This window comes from Pogoniulus pusillus, chromosome 37 (genome assembly GCF_015220805.1).
Source record: "Pogoniulus pusillus isolate bPogPus1 chromosome 37, bPogPus1.pri, whole genome shotgun sequence".
NCBI classification, from domain to species: Eukaryota; Metazoa; Chordata; class Aves; order Piciformes; family Lybiidae; genus Pogoniulus; species Pogoniulus pusillus.
This window is the reverse complement of record NC_087300.1, coordinates 5,750,864-5,767,892: the sequence shown is the minus strand read 5'-3', so window position 1 is coordinate 5,767,892 and position 17,029 is coordinate 5,750,864. Positions and strand designations below refer to the sequence as shown.

Below are 17,029 nucleotides of genomic sequence, written 5' to 3'. Positions count from 1 at the left end.
CCAGCCCCTGACATTCTGTGACGCTGATGCTGAAGGTAAGTGTGGCTGGCATGCAGGGTGTGCTCTGCTCTCTCTTTTATTCTGTAAGTCACAGCTTCAGTTGTTTCTCACACCTTGACCTCTTATGGTATTTTGGGAGGGGAAGGGGAAAGAAGCAAGATGCCTTTTTGGGTGTTTTCTAGCCTTAGCAGGCCAAGCAGGAGAGCTGAATCCATCCCAGCTCTTTACTTCTGCTTCTTACTGTAGAATCATAGAATTGTTTTGGCTGGAAAACACCTCAAAGCCCATGGAGTCCAACCATCAGCCTAACACCAAAATGGCCATTAAACCATGTCCCAAAGTGCCATGTCCACACATTTTCTGCTTACCTCCAGAGATGACTCCACCACCTCTCTGCAAAGCCTATTCCAGTGTCTAACCCCTCTTGCAGGAAACAAATTGTTCCTAATCTCCAACTTAAACCTCCCCTGGTGTAACTTGATGCACCTGATACTCAGGAGAAGAGGCCAACCTCCACCTTGCTCCAACCTTGCTGGGAGTTGTAGACAGTGATGAGGTCTCCCTTCAGCCTCCTCCAAGCTGAACCCCAAATCTCTCAGCTGTTCTCTAGACTCTTCACCACCTTTGTTGCCTTCTTTATGATCCTTGATTGTGAGTTTGGAATTTCAGCTGTGAGCCAAGACTTTGTAAATCACAGAATCATTAAAGTTGGGAAAGACCTCCAAGAGCCAGTCCAACCATTAGCCCTGCACAGCCAAGTCCGCCACCAAAGAGGAAGGTGTTAATCCAAGCCAGGTGGGACCAAGTCATTATGGGGACTTCAGCAACATGAACCAGCCTTTGCTCTGAGCACTGTGTAGCTGACACTTTGTCTTACTGACCCCTGCAAAATGTGCAGGGATTGTAGCTTGAGGATTTCCAGACATTGAGGATTCAGGATGACAGGGAGCTGCTGTACCGGAACCCATCTGCTCTGGGTTCACAGTGTCCAGACAGGCTCTGCCATCCCACTGTAATTCCCTGGCACCCACTTTCCCAATCTGGCTTCTCCTATTATACCCAGAGCAGACTGGAGCTGAGGCTGGTGCCTCAGCTTGGCTCAGTTTATTTCCTAGGAGCTTTTCCTCCTGTGCTTGGGGGGAACCTTTCCAAAAGAAGAAAAAGTGAAAGACTTGCTTCTGAGGAGCTCCTGGCTTGGAAACCCCAAGAGTGGTGGGGGCTGCTTTGCTGCCATGTCCCCAGCATCCCTGGGGGTGTGGGGAGGAAGAAAGGCAGATACCAGCTGGAGTTTTACAGCTGTTCCCAAGTAATATCCCAGTTTTATCCTGGGCAAACGATAGAATCATAGAATGTTTGGGTTGGAAAAGCCCTTTCAGATCGTCTAATCCAGCTATTCTCTAACTCTACCAAGCCTGGTGCTACACCATGTCCCTCAGCATCACATCTCTGCCTCTTTGAGACACCTCCAGGCACAGAGATTCAACCACCTCCCTGGGCAGCCTGTGGCAGAATTTTTTTCTAATATCTAAACTAAGCCTCCTTTGGCTCAACTTGAGACCATTTCCTCGTGCTCTATCCCTGGATCCTAGAGAGAAGAGACCAACCCCCACGTCACTACAACCTCCTCACATCATTTGACCTTTGCTAACTCAGACTTTACCAGCATCTCTTCCATTGCATGTGTGGCTTTGCATGAAGACCTGCTGTTCCCTGCTGTACCTGCCAAAAGAAAAAGCAAAGGCAAAATGTGAGTTCTTCCTTGAGCTGAAAACAAACAAACAAGGACATTATGGCTTTATCAGCCACTTCCCTTTAGCACATTTCAACCTGCAAGTAACACTTGTGACAGCATTTCTGCGGCCAGATGTTCACTTCTGAGGTGCAATGAATTCTGTTTAATTTGATCCTTTCAAACTGGTGCTGCCACATTAAAAAGATGAAAGGGCCAGAAAACCTAAGACTTGCTTTCAGCACAGAATATTTCTGCAGAGTTTAAGAGGGGTCAGGGCTTAGTGAGTGGCTCAGACTTTATCAAATGTCATATTACCACGGCAGCGTGAGAACGCTACGTGGAAGTGATATTTAATTTCTTTAGAAGGAAAAAGCCTTTTCCAGCCAGCTATGTTTAGTGCTTTAACATCTTAAGGCTCTCATAATAACATTTCTAATCCTTTTTGCTGCTTAATCTTGGTACAGAAACAAACCAGGCTAGGCAAGATGTTTGTAATAGGGGGTGATTGGCTTAAAAACACCCATCTCCCAGGCAAGCAGCAACAGAACAAGGGAACACAGTCTCAAGTTGTGCCAGGGGAGGTCTAGGCTGGGTGTTAGGAGGAAGTTGTTGCCAGAGAGAGTGATTGGCATTGGAATGGGCTGCCCAGGAGGGTGGCAGAGTTGCCATCCCTGGAGGTGTTCAAGAAAAGACTGGATGAGGCACTTAGCACCATGGTCCGGTTGATTGGGTAGGGTTGGGTGAGAGGTTGGACTGGATGATCCTGAAGGCCTCTTCCAACCTGGTTGATTCTATTACTCTATGAAATACAACCAAGAAGCCAACTTTAGACTGGAGAAATCTACCCAATGCAGTGAGATACAGCCCCAAAAATCTAATTTAGGGAAATACAACTTGTAGGTGAGCTGAGGGAAGGGAAAGGGTAAATTCATGTGGCAGGCACGGGGCAGATTCTGTTGAAATGACTGCTGGAAGCAGTGAGATAACAGGGCAAGAAGGCTCAGAACAGGGATTTATCATCAAACTGGAAATTGCTGCAACTAGAACAAAATATGACAGTTCAGTTGTGTGTAAACTCCTTCAGCTTCTCCACAGCCCTGTAAAGGCAAGGTTGGACGTGGCACTTGGTGCCATGGTCTAGCCTTGAGCTCTGTGGTAAAGGGTTGGACTTGATGATCTGTGAGGTCTTTTCCAACCCTGATGATACTGTGATACTGTGGTACTGTGAAAGCTGGACCCAGCGAGGGCTCAACCAGCAGCTGGGAGCCTCTGCAGAACTGGGCCCTTAGCTGGAACTTGCTGACACAGATGAGGTGAGAAATGTATTTGTTTTCTGCCTAATTTTAAAGATGGGTATTTTATGTTCTTCACTCAAGGGATGAAGACTATTATGATGTGTATTTCAAATGAGCCGTTTCAAATCTCATTTATTATTTTCCCTGAAATCCCATTCCATTTAAGTTGTCACAGCTTGGGGCCTGCTCCTGCTCCCTTCCTCGCTTACCCCAGCAGAAAAGAACAAACCAAACCCCAAACCCAAAAGCATCATTAAAAAAGAAAAATCCTAGCAGCATTTCTTTTATTGCTTCAAAATTCAAATGGAAAGGCAAATAACATTGTCAGAGGAGGAGGAAAAAAACAAGGTTAACAAATGCAAAGAAGAAGGGGAAATGTTTTGTACTGTGTCCAGTTCTGAGCCTCTCAATTCAAGAGAGATGTTGAGGTGTTGGAAGGTGCCCAGAGAAGGGCAGCAAGGCTGGGGAGGGGCCTGGAGCACAGCCCTGTGAGGAGAGGCTGAGGGAGCTGGGGGGGTGCAGCCTGCAGCAGAGGAGGCTCAGGGCAGAGCTCATTGCTGTCTGCAGCTGCCTGCAGAGAGGCTGTAGCCAGGTGGGGTTGGGCTCTGCTGTCAGGCACCCAGGGACAGAACAAAAGGACACAGCCTGAAGCTGTGCCAGGGCAGGTCCAGGCTGGATGTTAAGATGTTGTTCTTCACTGAAAGAGTGATTGGCATTGGAATGGGCTGCCCAGGGAGGTGGTGGAGTCGCCGTCTCTGGAGGTATTTAAAAGCAGGCTGGATGAGGCACTTAGTGCCATGGGTTAGTTAATGAGAAGGGTTAGGGGATAGGTCCTAGAAGTCTTTTCCAACCTGGTTAACCCTGCGATTCTGTGAATCATCGGCGGGGGAGGCAGCGCCACGGAGCTGCCTGGTGGGTCACGATCCGCCGAGTGCCGGTGGGAACAGTGCTTTTTTGCAGCTCATTTTCCAGAATCTCCCTGAATGTGCCTCAGTGTCCCATTCTTGCCCCCCTCCCGGTGTCCTCATGGGCCCATGACCGTTAGTGTCCCTGTCCCGGTGGCCCCACGGACCCGTCCGGGCTCCTGTCCCAGTGCCCACTCCTGACTCAGCGCCAGCCCCGTCCCCGTATCAGCTCATCCCAGCACATCTCAGTGGCTGTCCCTGTTTATCCCTATCCCTCGATGTCCCAGTGCCACTCTGTCCCAGTGCCTCCGCGTTCAAAGCCTGCCCTGTCTCAGTGCCAGCCCTGTCCCCAGCACGAGTCCCATCACACCACCAGCTCCCCAGCACATCCCGGTGCCAGCCCCGTTCCCGGGGCGGTTTTGTCTCAGTACCAATCCATTACGGTACCTGCCCTGCCCCAGTGCTTGCAACTCCTAATGCCGGTTCACCCAAGTGCCAGTCCAACCCATCCCAGCGCCGGGCTTGTCCCAGCACCTGCTTGTCGCAATGCCTGCCCCATCCTACTGCTCAGTCTCATCCCAGTGACAGCCATCCCAGCACCACTCCCGTCCTACTTCCAGCCTGTCCCAGTGCCTTTCCCATCCCAGTGTCTCCCAGTTCCCATCTCCATCCCAGTACCCCGACCCGCCCTGCCCCCAGCGCCGCCTCAGCCGGGGCCCGGGCCGGGGCCGGGGCCGGGAGCGGAGCGGGACAGCCGCGCATGCGCTCCGCCGGGACCCGCCGGGGCACTAATTGTTGCCGGAGTTAAAGAGAAAAAATCCCGGTACGGCAGAGAGGGGCTGGGCGGCCGCGCCGGGGTGAGTAGGGGCGGCGGGGGCGCGGCGCGAACGCGGGAAGGCGCCGGCCGCCATCTTGTGGCGGGGGGCGGCGGGACCGAGCCGAGTCGGGCCGCGCCGCTTCGCTCCGCCGCGGTGGAACGGCCCGGCCCGGCCCGGCCCGGCCCGGCCCCGGGGTCTGCCAGGGGAAATGGCGCTTCGGGGCAACCCCGCGTCCCATCTCGGCTCGACTCCCCCGCTCAGGAGGGGCTGCTCCCCGGGACTCGCCTTCTCGCTGGGTGCTGAGGAGACCCCGAGGAGCCTCCCTCAGTTTAAAGCTGCCGGAGGGGTGGGGGAAGTGTCTTTAAGCCCCTTTGAAGGGGAGAGTCCGCTTAGAGCTCAGCTGAAGAGGCGCTCCGAAGCCCATCTGAAGTTTTTGCAAGCTACGGAGCGCAATGACAAAATATTTACCGTTTCTCGAGTGGTTCTTTTTGCCGCTTTCTAGTGCGTCCTCGGTAGCCGGTTAGGAAAATGAAGGTTGCTCGGTCCCGGTCCTAGTTCTGATGGGAAACTTTGGGAGCACAAAACCTGAACGTTAGCTAAAAATAGATGATTACAGCGCAATAGGAAGAGGTTTTTGGAGGCTTAGCCAAGGGCAGAAAGAGCTGAGTTTAGTATTTGCAAGAGGGCGAAACCAAACCGATCAAACTTTCTGACAGCAGAGTTTGGCATCAGGTTTTTAGCAGCAGAGGGAAGGGCAGTGCCGGAGGAGCCCAGGGATAAATACGATGCTTTAAAAGCATCGATCCGTGCTGAGAGTAAAGATCAGAGCGGGACAATCTTAACCATGCTTGGTTTAGAGAAGAAAAAGGGGTTGAGAGAGGTTTGGTGCTGCTTGGGGTTAGGAAAACATTTTACTCTGGATTTATTCAAATATTACCTAGATAAGTTGTGGGGTTTGGGTTTTTTTTTTTAAAGGAACCAAAGCATCGCCCACGTTGGGCTGTAATTGGGATGAAGGGATCGAGAGCTCTGATAATTCTGTGCCAAATTGCATAAGACCTCTCTGCTGCGTGGCTTGCATAAGAAAACAGCAGGAGGAAAGGAGAGTTGGGGCTGCGCAGCCTGGAGAAGGGAAGGCTCCGGGGAGAGCTTAAGAGCAGCGTTACAGTACTTGGGGACGGCCATAAGAAAGCTGAAGAGGGACTTTTGATAAGGGCTGGTAGTGATGGGTCAAGGAGGAATGGACTGAAGGTTGAGGAGGGGAGATTGAGACTGGAGGTGCCCAGTTCTGGGCCACTTAATTCAAGAGAGATGTGGAGGTGATGGAAGGTGTCCAGAGAAGGGCAACAAAGCTGGGGAGGGGCCTGAAACACAAACCCTATGAGGAGAGGCTGAGGGAGCTGGGGGGGTGCAGCCTGCAGCAGAGGAGGCTCAGGGCAGAGCTCATTGCTGTCTGCAGCTGCCTGCAGGGAGGCTGTAGCCAGGTGGGGGGTGGCCTCTTCTCCCAGGCAACCAGCAACAGAACAAGGGGACACAGTCTCAAGTTGTGCCAGGGTAGGTCTAGGCTGGATGTTAGGAGGAAGTTCTGCACAGAGAGAGTGATTGGCATTGGAATGGGCTGCCCAGGGAGGTGGTGGAGGCACCGTCCCTGGAGGTGTTCAAGAAAAGACTGGATGGGGCACTTGGTGCCATGGTCTGGTTGACTGGATAGGGCTGGGGGATAGGTTGGACTGGATGATCTTGGAGGTCTCTTCCAACCTGGTTGATTCTATGGTTCTATGGAGAGACACTGGAACAGGTTGCCCAAGGATGTTGTGGATGCTCCCTCTCTGGAGGTGTTCAAGGCCAGGTGGGATGAGGCCTTGAGCAACCTGGGTTAGTGAGAGGTGTCCCTGCTGATGGCAGGGGGGTTAGAACTGGATGATCCTTGAGGTCCCTTCCAACCCAACCCACTCTGTGAATCTATAGAGATGAGCGTTTGATGCTGCCAATGCTTCTGACCGCACAGCAATTAACAGCAATCCGATGCGGTCTCATTAAGTGTTTTGCTTCCCTCTTCTGCCTTGTCCCATTGATTTAAACTGATTTTTTTTTTGGGGGGGGGATGATGATGACACAATTTTCTTCCCCCCCCCCAGTGATTATTTCTGCTTGGTGGTGTAAGGTATGTAATAACAATTACTAGGAGTCCCCAGGGTACTGTGCTGGACTGGAGTTCTATAAAGTAATTACAGCTGCAGTTAAAACGTGGGACATTTTTGGCCTCTGCGCTCTAGTTGTGGCCTAGAATTGATTGCACCTTACAGGGCAAATAATCCCATTAAGGCTGAATGCGTGTGAGATAAATTGTAATTCATCCTGAGCACAGAGGTGGAAATGCAACCTGAATTGGAGCTGCCAAGTACAACTGGGTACAACTGCTGGGCAGATTGTGTGGGGCCAGCTCAATTTTTTTCCCCCTCCCTTGGCCAGAGTTAATTTCTCTTGCTTTTGTTTAATAAGTTGCAGTAAGGGTGAAGTGGTTACAAGCAGATGTGCTCTGTGGGTGATGCCTGACCAACTACTGACTTCTCATGGCCCAAGGGTGTGTTTGCTGCAGCCATTCTGTTTGCTTGCCCTTTTTTTACCACCAGTTCTTTATTTAATGGAATTTTAAGGCAGGTGCATGAGTCTTTAGACTGATTAAACAAATCTTAGCTGATAAAACAGGTTGGCTTTAGAAGGGTTGGATTAAGGTTGTGGTGTTCATCTGCAGGAGAAGGTCTGGCTCTGCCTTGTTGCTGTCTACAGCTACCTGAAGGGAGGTTGTAGCCAGATGGGATTGATCACACACTCTCAAGTTGTGTTGAGGTAGGAATAGGCTGGATGTTAGGAGGAAGTTCTTGCTAGAGAGTGTTTGGCATTGGAATGGGCTGCCCAGGGAGGTGGTGGAGTCTGTGTGGCTGGAGGTGTTGAAGCCAAGCCTGGCTGGGGCACTTAGTGCCATGGTCTGGTTGATTGGATAGGGCTGAGTGATAGGTTGGACTGGATGATCTTGGAGCTCTCTTCCAACCTGGTTGATTTTATGATTTCTGTCTATGCAAAGCTTTTAGTCACAACACTGTGGCTTGGGGATATGAATTAGAGGGTAAAGTCCCAGTGTAGCCCACTTGTATTTGAGGGAGCTAGAGACAGACACAATTTGAGTAGTGCCCAGTGACAGGATAAGGGCAGTGGGCACAAACTGGAACCCAGGACATGAGGAAAACCAACTTTGGTGTGAGGGTGCTGGGGCCCTGGAGCAGGCTGCCCAGAAAGATTGTGGAGTCTCCTGCTGTGGAGAGATTCCAAACCCAGCTGGCTGTTGTGATCCTGGGCAAGATGCTGTGGTTGCCTCTGCTTTAAAAGGGGATTTGGACTGGATGAACACCAGAGGCTCCTTCCAACCCTAGCCGTGTTTGGATTCTGGTAATTGTCCAGAGTTGAGCAGTGCAGCAGGCTGCAAGTCTGGTGCCGGTAATGAGATCAGATTCATCTTGGATGGTGATGGAGGTGGTGATGGTGACGTGGATGAAGGTGCATCCTGTGCCAGTCCATGCACAGGAAAGGGGTTTGGAGGCTGAATTCCTGTTACTAGAATTAGAGGATTTGAGTGTCAGGAAAATAATTAAACAGACTTGTCCAGAAGTGAGCAGTGCAGCAGGCTGCAAGTCTGGTGCTGGTAATGAGATCAGATTCATCTTGGATGGTGCTGGAGGTGGTGATGGCGACGTGGATGAAGGTGCATCCTGTGCCATTCCATGCACAGGAAAGGGGATGGGAGGCCTAATTGTTGTTACCAGAATTAGAGGATTTGAGTGTCAGGAAAACAGTTAAACTGTGTCAGGCCCAGACTGAAGCACAGCAGCAGCAGCTCAGGACCTTTATAGCCTTCGCTGTGCAATTACAAGGTGGTTCCCGAGCTGCAGTGTCTGTTCTTCTCCCCCAGACGCAGGCTCTGCCCTCTCTCCCACCGTTTCTAATTTCCAATCTCTTTCAGCCGTTCCTGGCACCCTCCAGCAGCCTGCCGAGGGGAGCCAAGGAGGTAGCACAGCGGGTTGAAAAATGAGATCAGAGACCCAGGAGCGGAAGGGAAAATGACCAAATGTTTCCATGTTAATGAAGGCTGGCAGCTGAAAGCTCTGACACGTGGAATCAATTAGCAGTGGAGGCAAACAGAGATCCCACCAACCCCGGGCTCCCTAATTAGCGGCACTGGCTGTGCTCCGCAGGTGAGGCGTGCGGGCAGATGTGCTCGGCTGAATCCGGCAGATGACTTTCCAAAGCGTGGTTCAATGTATTGGAAAAAGACTTTCCCTCCAGGAGTGGATGTTTTATGACTGGGTTTAGCCTCTTTTGGCTCATCTCCTGGTTTGTGGTGGTGGTGGTGGTGTGTCAGGGTTTTGGTTTGTTTTTTTAATTGCTGATTGAATCCAGTTAATTGAAGGGATAAAAGCCTGGTAGATCTGAGCAAAGAGAAGTAGGAGCTGGAGCCGTTTGTTTTGATAACTGTATTTATGTTGTAGCTTTTAAACCAAACCAAACATGTGATTTAAGCAAGAAGCCTGAACACAAGCAGCAGCAGGGTTCATTCTTGACTGGTGCGAGGCAGATGAAAGCCTCTTTGCGTGGTGCTGTGTAACTGGTGGCAGGGTGGTGCAGAGCTGAGATTCCTGTTGGCACATCAGATAATTCCAGCCTTAGAAATAGTCACCACTGTTAAAAATCCTGTGGCTTGTTGCCTTTTGCAGTGGGATTGGTGGGAATAGGAATTTTGGGAGGCTTATAAAGGCTTGGAAATAGTCACTAGTGTTAAAAATCCTGTGGCTCAGCTCTCTTTAACAGAGAGGTCGGTGGGAGCAGAAGCTTTGGGAGGCTTACAAGGGTGTGTTGTGTCCTCCAAACTGCCCCAGAATGGCTTTTCAAATAGTGACTCTTGCATTCCTGCTGCTCTCTAGCTTTGTGTGATTCTTTCTTTCCTCTTCGCACATAGTTTGGGTTGTTTGAATTTTTGTACTTCTTCCTTGGGTTTGGTTTTCACGAGCTTGCTTTGTCCCCAAGCTGAAACATGAATGGTGAGAGGCTGGAACAGGGAGAAAATGGCTGCAGTGAATTTACAGGGAGAGCTACAGTAGTCTCACCCTTTGCTTTCTTTGTTGGGGCTCTGAGGAGATGCTTTCTACCCCACACTGCACTCAGAGGATTTCTTTGTGGCCAGAGAGGGACAACAGCATGCCACAGCACCTGGGAGTCTGAATTCTGTCCTGTCTGCACCTATACATAGTAGTTTGGGCTCCAGTTTCCCAGTTGGTGCTGGAGCTTTATCCATTTTGAGGCAAAATATATGTGAGTTTGCAAAATGCAGCTTCTCAAATGACAAAGCATGGAACTACATCACTGTTAGAAAAGAAACACCCAGGAAAAAGGTCAGTTCCATAAAGCTGGGGATTGTAAACTGATTATTTCCAGCAGTGCAAGGCCCTTACCTGCTCAACAGTGCTTTTCTTGTCATCCACTTGTACTGAAACCAGGTGCTGATTTCTGTACTTCCACCCTTGGCTACAGAAGGGATATGGAGAAGGAATTGCCTCTGAAGTCCCTGGAGACTGTCTGCAGCTGCCCTTCCTTGCACAGGTGAGAGGACAGGCATGGCAAGGTTGGGGCTGGTACTGGGGTGTTGGAGAGACACAGCATTGAAGCTCCAGTTTGAAACTCTTCCTGTACTAAAGCTGATAGAGGGATAGCAGAGGCAGAGGTCTCATAAGAAGGACATGGAGAGAGTCCAGAGGATGCCACAAGGATGATCAGAGGGCTGGAGAACCTCCCCTGTAGAGACAGGCTGAGAGAGTTGGGGCTGAAGAATAGAAGGCTCCAGAGAGACCTTAGAGCAGCCTTTCAGTACCTGGAGGGGACTGCAGGAGAGCTGGGAGAGACTTTTGACGAGGGTTTGCAGGAACAGGACACGGGGCATTGGCTCAGAGCTGGAAGAAGGGAGATTTAGACTGGAAATGAGGAAGAAATTCTTTCCAGTGAGGGTGGGGAGGCACTGGAACAGGCTGCCCAGGGAGGTTGTGGATGCCTGCTGCCTGGAGGTGTTCAAGGCCAGGCTGGATGAGGCCTTGAGCAGCCTGGGCTAGTGGAAGGTGTCCTTGCCCATGGCAGGGAAGTTGGAACTGGATGATCTTTCAAGTCCCTTCCAACCCATTCTGTGAATTTCTGAATTAATCTATCCTTGGTTTATAAATCTCAATATGTTTAGAAATCCTATTTGGAAGATGTTGGTACTTCTGTGTGGACTCTGGGTGAGGTTTTTTTCTCTGTTTTTTTAATGAAGAGTTAGCTGGAAATGTGGGTTGTAACCTTTCAAGGTGAGAAGTTGGGTGATAGAGTCAAAGTAAAGGAAGGGTTGGGGTTCTGGGCACTTGGAGTGAAGCTCTGAAGCATGCACAAAATCCTTTAGGAAATCAAATAGGACTAAGCACAGACCTGAGTGCATTTTTTGGGTCAATAGCAGCAATAATGCTCAGCACATTTACACATTTTCTTCCCCTGCCTGCTCACCTTCCACAACTCTGCTATCAGTCCATCTGTACTTGCTGAAACCTCTGCTGGGAAAGGAAGGTTGAAAATAGCTTATCTATGTGTGCAAGCTGTGCTTTTTTACAGTATTACCTGCAAAAGTAGTTCTCTAGCTTTTTGTTTAATTAGTTCCTTCTCTAAACACTTCACTTTTCAGCCTCAAGATGATTTCTTTGTTTGTAAAGAAGATTCATTTCTGACCTAATGTTTTCTGCAAGAGGGCCAGCAGTGGTTTTGCAGTTTCTCATTGTATTTAACACAAAGCAGGCATGTGATGCTTAATTGAGAGAAGTTTGGGTGTGTGTTTTTTTACATGGCCATCTGTGCCAGACTTGACTTTAATTCCTTCATTCTGTAGTAATGCTAAATCTGCAAAGAACAATTTGATGGCAGACTCTACCCAGATATTTAGAAAACAACTACCAGAAGAAAAAAAATTGGATTTGCTATTTTTGTTGCACTATTAAGTACACAGAATATGAGCACTCTGGCTGCTTCTGCCTCTTGACTTCAGCAGCAAATGGATCTGAAAGATGAGCCAACACTTATGTGGTTTTGGTTTTTTTTTTTAAGGCTGCTTCATCAATTCTGTGCAGTTTTCTTTCTTCTTTCTCTAAACACTTGACATGCATTATTCAGTGTGGAGCAAATGCTGTTGGTGTCAGTATGACACATGAAAAACTTGTGGTGTAGGTACTGGTAGTTTCAGAGTCTGAGTCTGGTCTCCTTAGCACCTGTCATTTGGAGCTGAGATAACCAAACTTTGTTATTCTCCAGGAAATTCTGAGTAGTCAGAAAAGTGCAACATACTGAAGTGCCTTTGTGGAGTCATAGAATTGCTTTGGTTGGAAAAGGCCTCTAAGGTCATTGAGTCCAACTGTCAGCCCAGTACCAACATGGTCACTAAACCATATCCCTACATGCCATGTCCACAGGTTTAGAATCAGTCAGGGTTGGAAGGAACCACAAGAATCATCTAGTTCCAGCCCCCCTGCCATGGACAGGGACACCTTACCCCGATCAGGCTGCCCACAGCCTCATCCAGCCTGGCCTTAAACACCTCCAGCCATGGGGCCTCAACCACCTCCCTGGGCAACACATTCCAAGCTCTCACCACATTCATGCTGAACAACTTCTTCCTCACCTCCAGGCTGACTCTCCCCACCTGCAGCTTTGCTCCATTCCCCCCAGTCCTTTCACTCCCTGACAGCCTAGAAAGTTCCTCCCCAGCTTTTTTGTAGGCCCCTTCAGATATTTGAAAGCCACAATAAGCTTTCTTGAATGCCTCCAGGGATGGGGACTCCATCACCTTCCTCAGCAGCCTGTTCCAATTCCTGTCCACTCTTGCAGTAAAGAAAATTTCCCTAATATCCAATCTAAGCCTTCTCTGGCACAATTTCAGGCCATTTCTTCTCATTCTATCACCTGATACTAGGCAGAAGAGACCAACCCACGCCTTACTACAGCCTACTTTCAAGCAATGACGTCTCCCTTCAGTCTCCTCCACACTAAACAACCCCAGTTCCCTCAGCTGCTCCTCACCAGCTCTGTTCTTCAGACCATTCACCAGCTCTGTTGTCCTTCTTTGGACATGCTCCAGCATCTCAATGTCCTTCTTGGAGAGAGGGACCCAAAACTAAACCCAGTATTCAAGATGCCTCAGAACAAAGCAAATAAAACAACTAACACAGAGATGTGACATCCTTTAAAACCCGAGTCTGGAAGCCTGCACCCACCACGCAGCCATTCAAGATGTCAAAAGAGTTGGGAGGATAACAAAACATTCTGGGTAATGGCTGCTCCTCTTGATTGTTTTCATTAACTACTTCCACTTTACAACCACTTTTTATTGCAGAATTAAGTCTTTGTGTCTTAGTTAAACATGGAAGTGGTGTGACTGAACTTTTTGTTTTCCATCATCAGAATCACATTGGGGTTTTTCCTTCCCACCACCACTGCAACTTTTAGACTGTCACAAAATTGACTTTTATCTTGATTCACAGGTCCTACAGCTTCCTCATACAGGTCATTAAGTTTTGAGTGAAGAGAGTTCTGATTACAAGTGATGGAAAGTATTTGTATCTTGCATCTGCTGTTGTAGAAATGGGATCAGGTTTAGAAACAGCCAAAGTTGCTGTGTCTGGCTAGGAAGTGCTTTGGGTCCCTCCTGCAGAGTGCTTCTGCTGTGTGGTGGAGATTTAACTGTGTGGTTCGTCAGTGTCTGCAAGTGTTAGAGTGGTTACAGATGGTTCCTAGAGGTGGGGATTGGCAGTGTCATGGTGTCCAGCCTCGGGGAGAAGTCCCTGGTTCTTCTGGCTGAGCCCATTGAGTGTGGACTTTGCACAGGGCTTGGTCAGTGGCTGGGTGCCTTCCCCAGAGCCACCATCCTTTACAATCACAGAGTCATTTTGTTTGGAAGAGACCTTTAAGATTGACAAGTCCAACCGTTAATCCAGCACTGCCAAATCACCATAAACTAAGTCCTTCTATACTACATCTACACAGCTTTGAATCCCCTCCAGGGATGGGGACTCTGCCACTGTCCTGGGCAACCTCTTCCAGGCCTTGTCAACCCTTTTGAGGAGACATTGTTATTCATGTCCAACCTAAACCTCCCCTCGTGCAGCTTGAGGCCGTTTTCTCCTGTCCTATCACTTGTTCCTTGGGAAAAGAGACCAAACCCCATCTGGCTCAAACCATCTTTCAGGTAGAAACAGAGAGCCAGAAGGTCTTCCTTCAGCCTGCTTTTCTGCAGGCTGAACAACCCCAGTTCCCTCAGCTGCTCCTCACAAGACCTGTACTCAGAAGCTGGGGAGAAGCAGCTCAGCACCAAATGCTTTTACTGAAAGCTATAAACATGAAGATCAGATGTGCTTCTGTTCCTTACTTTCAAGTTGAAAACAGAAGCATTAACTCTGGACATGAAGTAGGTTTTGTACCTTCTTTTTGCATCCCCCTTCCTCGTGTTTGGAATAGGTCAATGTTCTCTCCAGCATGGCACTGAGAGCCTCACTCAGCTCCTGCAGCAGCCAGGACAGGAGAAAGGCTGCTTCCACCTCGTCACATAAACCTAAAGAGAAAGGCAGGGAGTGTCATCACAGATGGGGGTAGTTGGACTGAAAGTGAGGCAGCACTCAGCCTTGTGATGTGAGGTGATGCCACTGACATGCTTCATCCTGGCTTTTCCATGTCTCGGTGAGGAAAGCTGGTGGGAGTGGGAATGGGAGCTGTGTGTACAGCAGGCACATAGTGAACAGCTGCAGCCTGTGCAGGTGCTTTGTTCTTGCCAGCTGAAATAAATGTGTGCACGTGTCTGTCTGTACTTTCAGTGCAAGCATGTCAGGAAAGCAAGAGCAGTTCAGAGATGACGATGCTGGGCTCAGCCCTAGGCTCAGCTGCAGAGTTCAGACTCGCATCATTGCAGTCCAAGCTGCCGAATTGATTTCAGCCTCACTGCCGCGGTGCCTGTTGATTTGTCTGAGCTCAGTGCCACTTGAGCATGATCCATACATTGATGTGAGTGTAGGGTAGCCTTGCAAGGCCTGCATTGAACACATGAACATGGGAAACTCCTGAGTGGGTGATTTTAGCAGTCCTGTGGCAGAACTGTGTTTGTTTCTCCTCCATTTCAGCCCAAGGCATCCCTGTCCTTTCCTAGACCTTTTTTTTTCCTCCTGCAGCAAATCTTCCAAAGCAACATTTCCTTGGTTGTAGTCACAGAAAAGTAGCAAGAAACACAGTGAGTGGAGCCTGGGATTCCTCAATTCTGAATTTCCTTTTTTCCTTCTCTGACATAGTGAAAGCACTTAAGTCTTCCTCACACCTTTAAATGCTTGTCAGTGGCTACTAACACTCTCTCTTGAGGCACTGGTACAGTTCCATTGCAGAGTTCATTTCAGTCTATGACTGATGAGGTTCCTGGAGGTGAGGCTGTTTGGTTGTTGGGGTGGGTTTTTTTTTGATAATGATATTAGTTCAGCCTTGCAAAATACTACTTTCCTGAGATGAGTAATAGGTTTTGATGGGTAAGTAAAGCATCATCAATCATCATCACAGCAAAGGACAGGCAAATGATTTTTGTGTCTGAACTACTAAGCGTTGAGAGCAGTTCCTGAGAGTGCCTTCTTTGTGCCCCACGAGAAGGGATGATTGGTTTTTACTGTCTGCTTAAACTGCAGTTTGGTTCTCTGCTAGCATCACAGGAATGAGTGGCAGATCGAAGGCGCTGGGTGTCAGACACCGCTGCCAGCCCTGCCAAGAAGCTGGGGGTGCAGAGAGCTCTGAGTGCCAGCTCTCAGTGCAGCTCTGTTGCACTGAAGGCAGTGACCGCCTTTGCTTGGCTTCCCGTTCTGTTTGGGGGAAGAAAGGTGATTTGTAAGTCGCTTGTTCCCAGAACAGCTTAGTGTCAGATGGTTTGCTTTGTGCCAGCTGCTTCTCGAATGGAATTTTGCCTCCTGGTACATGGAAGCTCAGCCAGAAGGGCTGCAAACTTCAGTGTTGTGACTTGATTTACAGTCTTTGGGTTTATTGAGACGTTGTGATTCTCACATTTACCCTTAGAGAAAGACACTGAAATCCTCGTGGCACTGAAAATCAACCCAGCAGCATCTGAAACGGGGTTGCTGTTGAAATCTTGCCCTCACATTAGGTCTGGTGGTGTACAGAGAAATGCAGTGAACTCCCAGCCACCCCTGTACCCTTCACTTTTATTTCTTTCTTTCACCTTCACCATTTTTCTTGCTTTCTTTTTCTTTTGTCTCCTGCCTAAGGCACGATGGATGTCAAAAGCCAAAGCTGCACAGTTGAAGCAATTTCCCTGGTCTGCACCATGGTTCAGTGACAGAAAAAGGATCAAATCTTGAGTATTCCTGAACTCTGTCCATGGATTTGCTGCTAAAGATAAATGCCAGAGCTCAGGGTAGTGGCATGTTGATGATGAACAATCATCTAGACTGGATATTAGAAAGAAGAATTTTCCAGGGAGAGTGGTGAGACACTGGCACAGGCTGCCCGGGGAGGCTCTGGATGCTCCCTCCCTGGAGGTGTTCAAGGCCAGGTTGGATGAGGGCTTGAGCAACCTGGGAGGTGTCCTTGCCCATGGCAGGAGGTTTGGAACTAGATGATCTTTATGGTTCCTTCCAACTCAAACCATTCTGTGCATCTCTGAATCTCTGCCAGCATGGCCATCACATAGCACTCCATACACCCACATCTACAGCTTGGCTCTGAATGGCTTGTCTCAGTTTTGCTCTTTCTTCTCTGGCATTAATGTTTCTGTGTCTTCAGAAGTTAAAGATGAAGAACAATCACCACTGGGGGCAAATGGAGAGTGTTTGTGCCTGGCTGTGGCTTTACAGAGTGTTTTAAGTTAGTTTCTGCTGCCTTTTAATTGCAGTTTGCTTCCTTTTATTGGGCTATCTTGATTTTATTGTAGATTTCACTGATAAGAGAGCATTATAGGAAAAGTAATTTATTTCTCTAGGAGTTTTACTGGATTTATAAAGCACAGAGATGAAAATCACCCATTATTGTGTCAGGTCTTCCCTGCTTAGTACAGGATTATCTCCTACATTGTGATTTTTGACAGTTTTCCTGGCCCAATTTTAACTACGTTCTACAACTCAATTACTGCTGCCTAAGTATCTCCAACCTCCTTCTCCCAATGGGAGCTCTGAAAATGCT

General features: G+C 48.9%; 1 protein-coding gene across 5 annotated transcripts in view; it reads left to right on the top strand.

Annotated features, from left to right (window-relative positions):
- The first annotated feature begins 4,724 nt into the window (after positions 1-4,724).
- The window catches only part of LOC135190753 (lethal(3)malignant brain tumor-like protein 3), a 64,517-nt gene continuing 52,212 nt past the window's right edge, over positions 4,725-17,029 (top strand). The window contains exons 1-2 of one of the 5 annotated variants that reach the window (XM_064172458.1): positions 4,725-4,789; positions 10,300-10,402. The gene's annotated coding sequence lies outside the window, so the exon portion shown is untranslated. Of the gene's footprint in view, positions 4,790-8,729; positions 9,001-9,780; positions 10,195-10,299; positions 10,403-17,029 lie in introns of those variants that run through there. The other 4 variants (XM_064172461.1, XM_064172460.1, XM_064172459.1 and 1 more) reach the window with 4 other exon arrangements.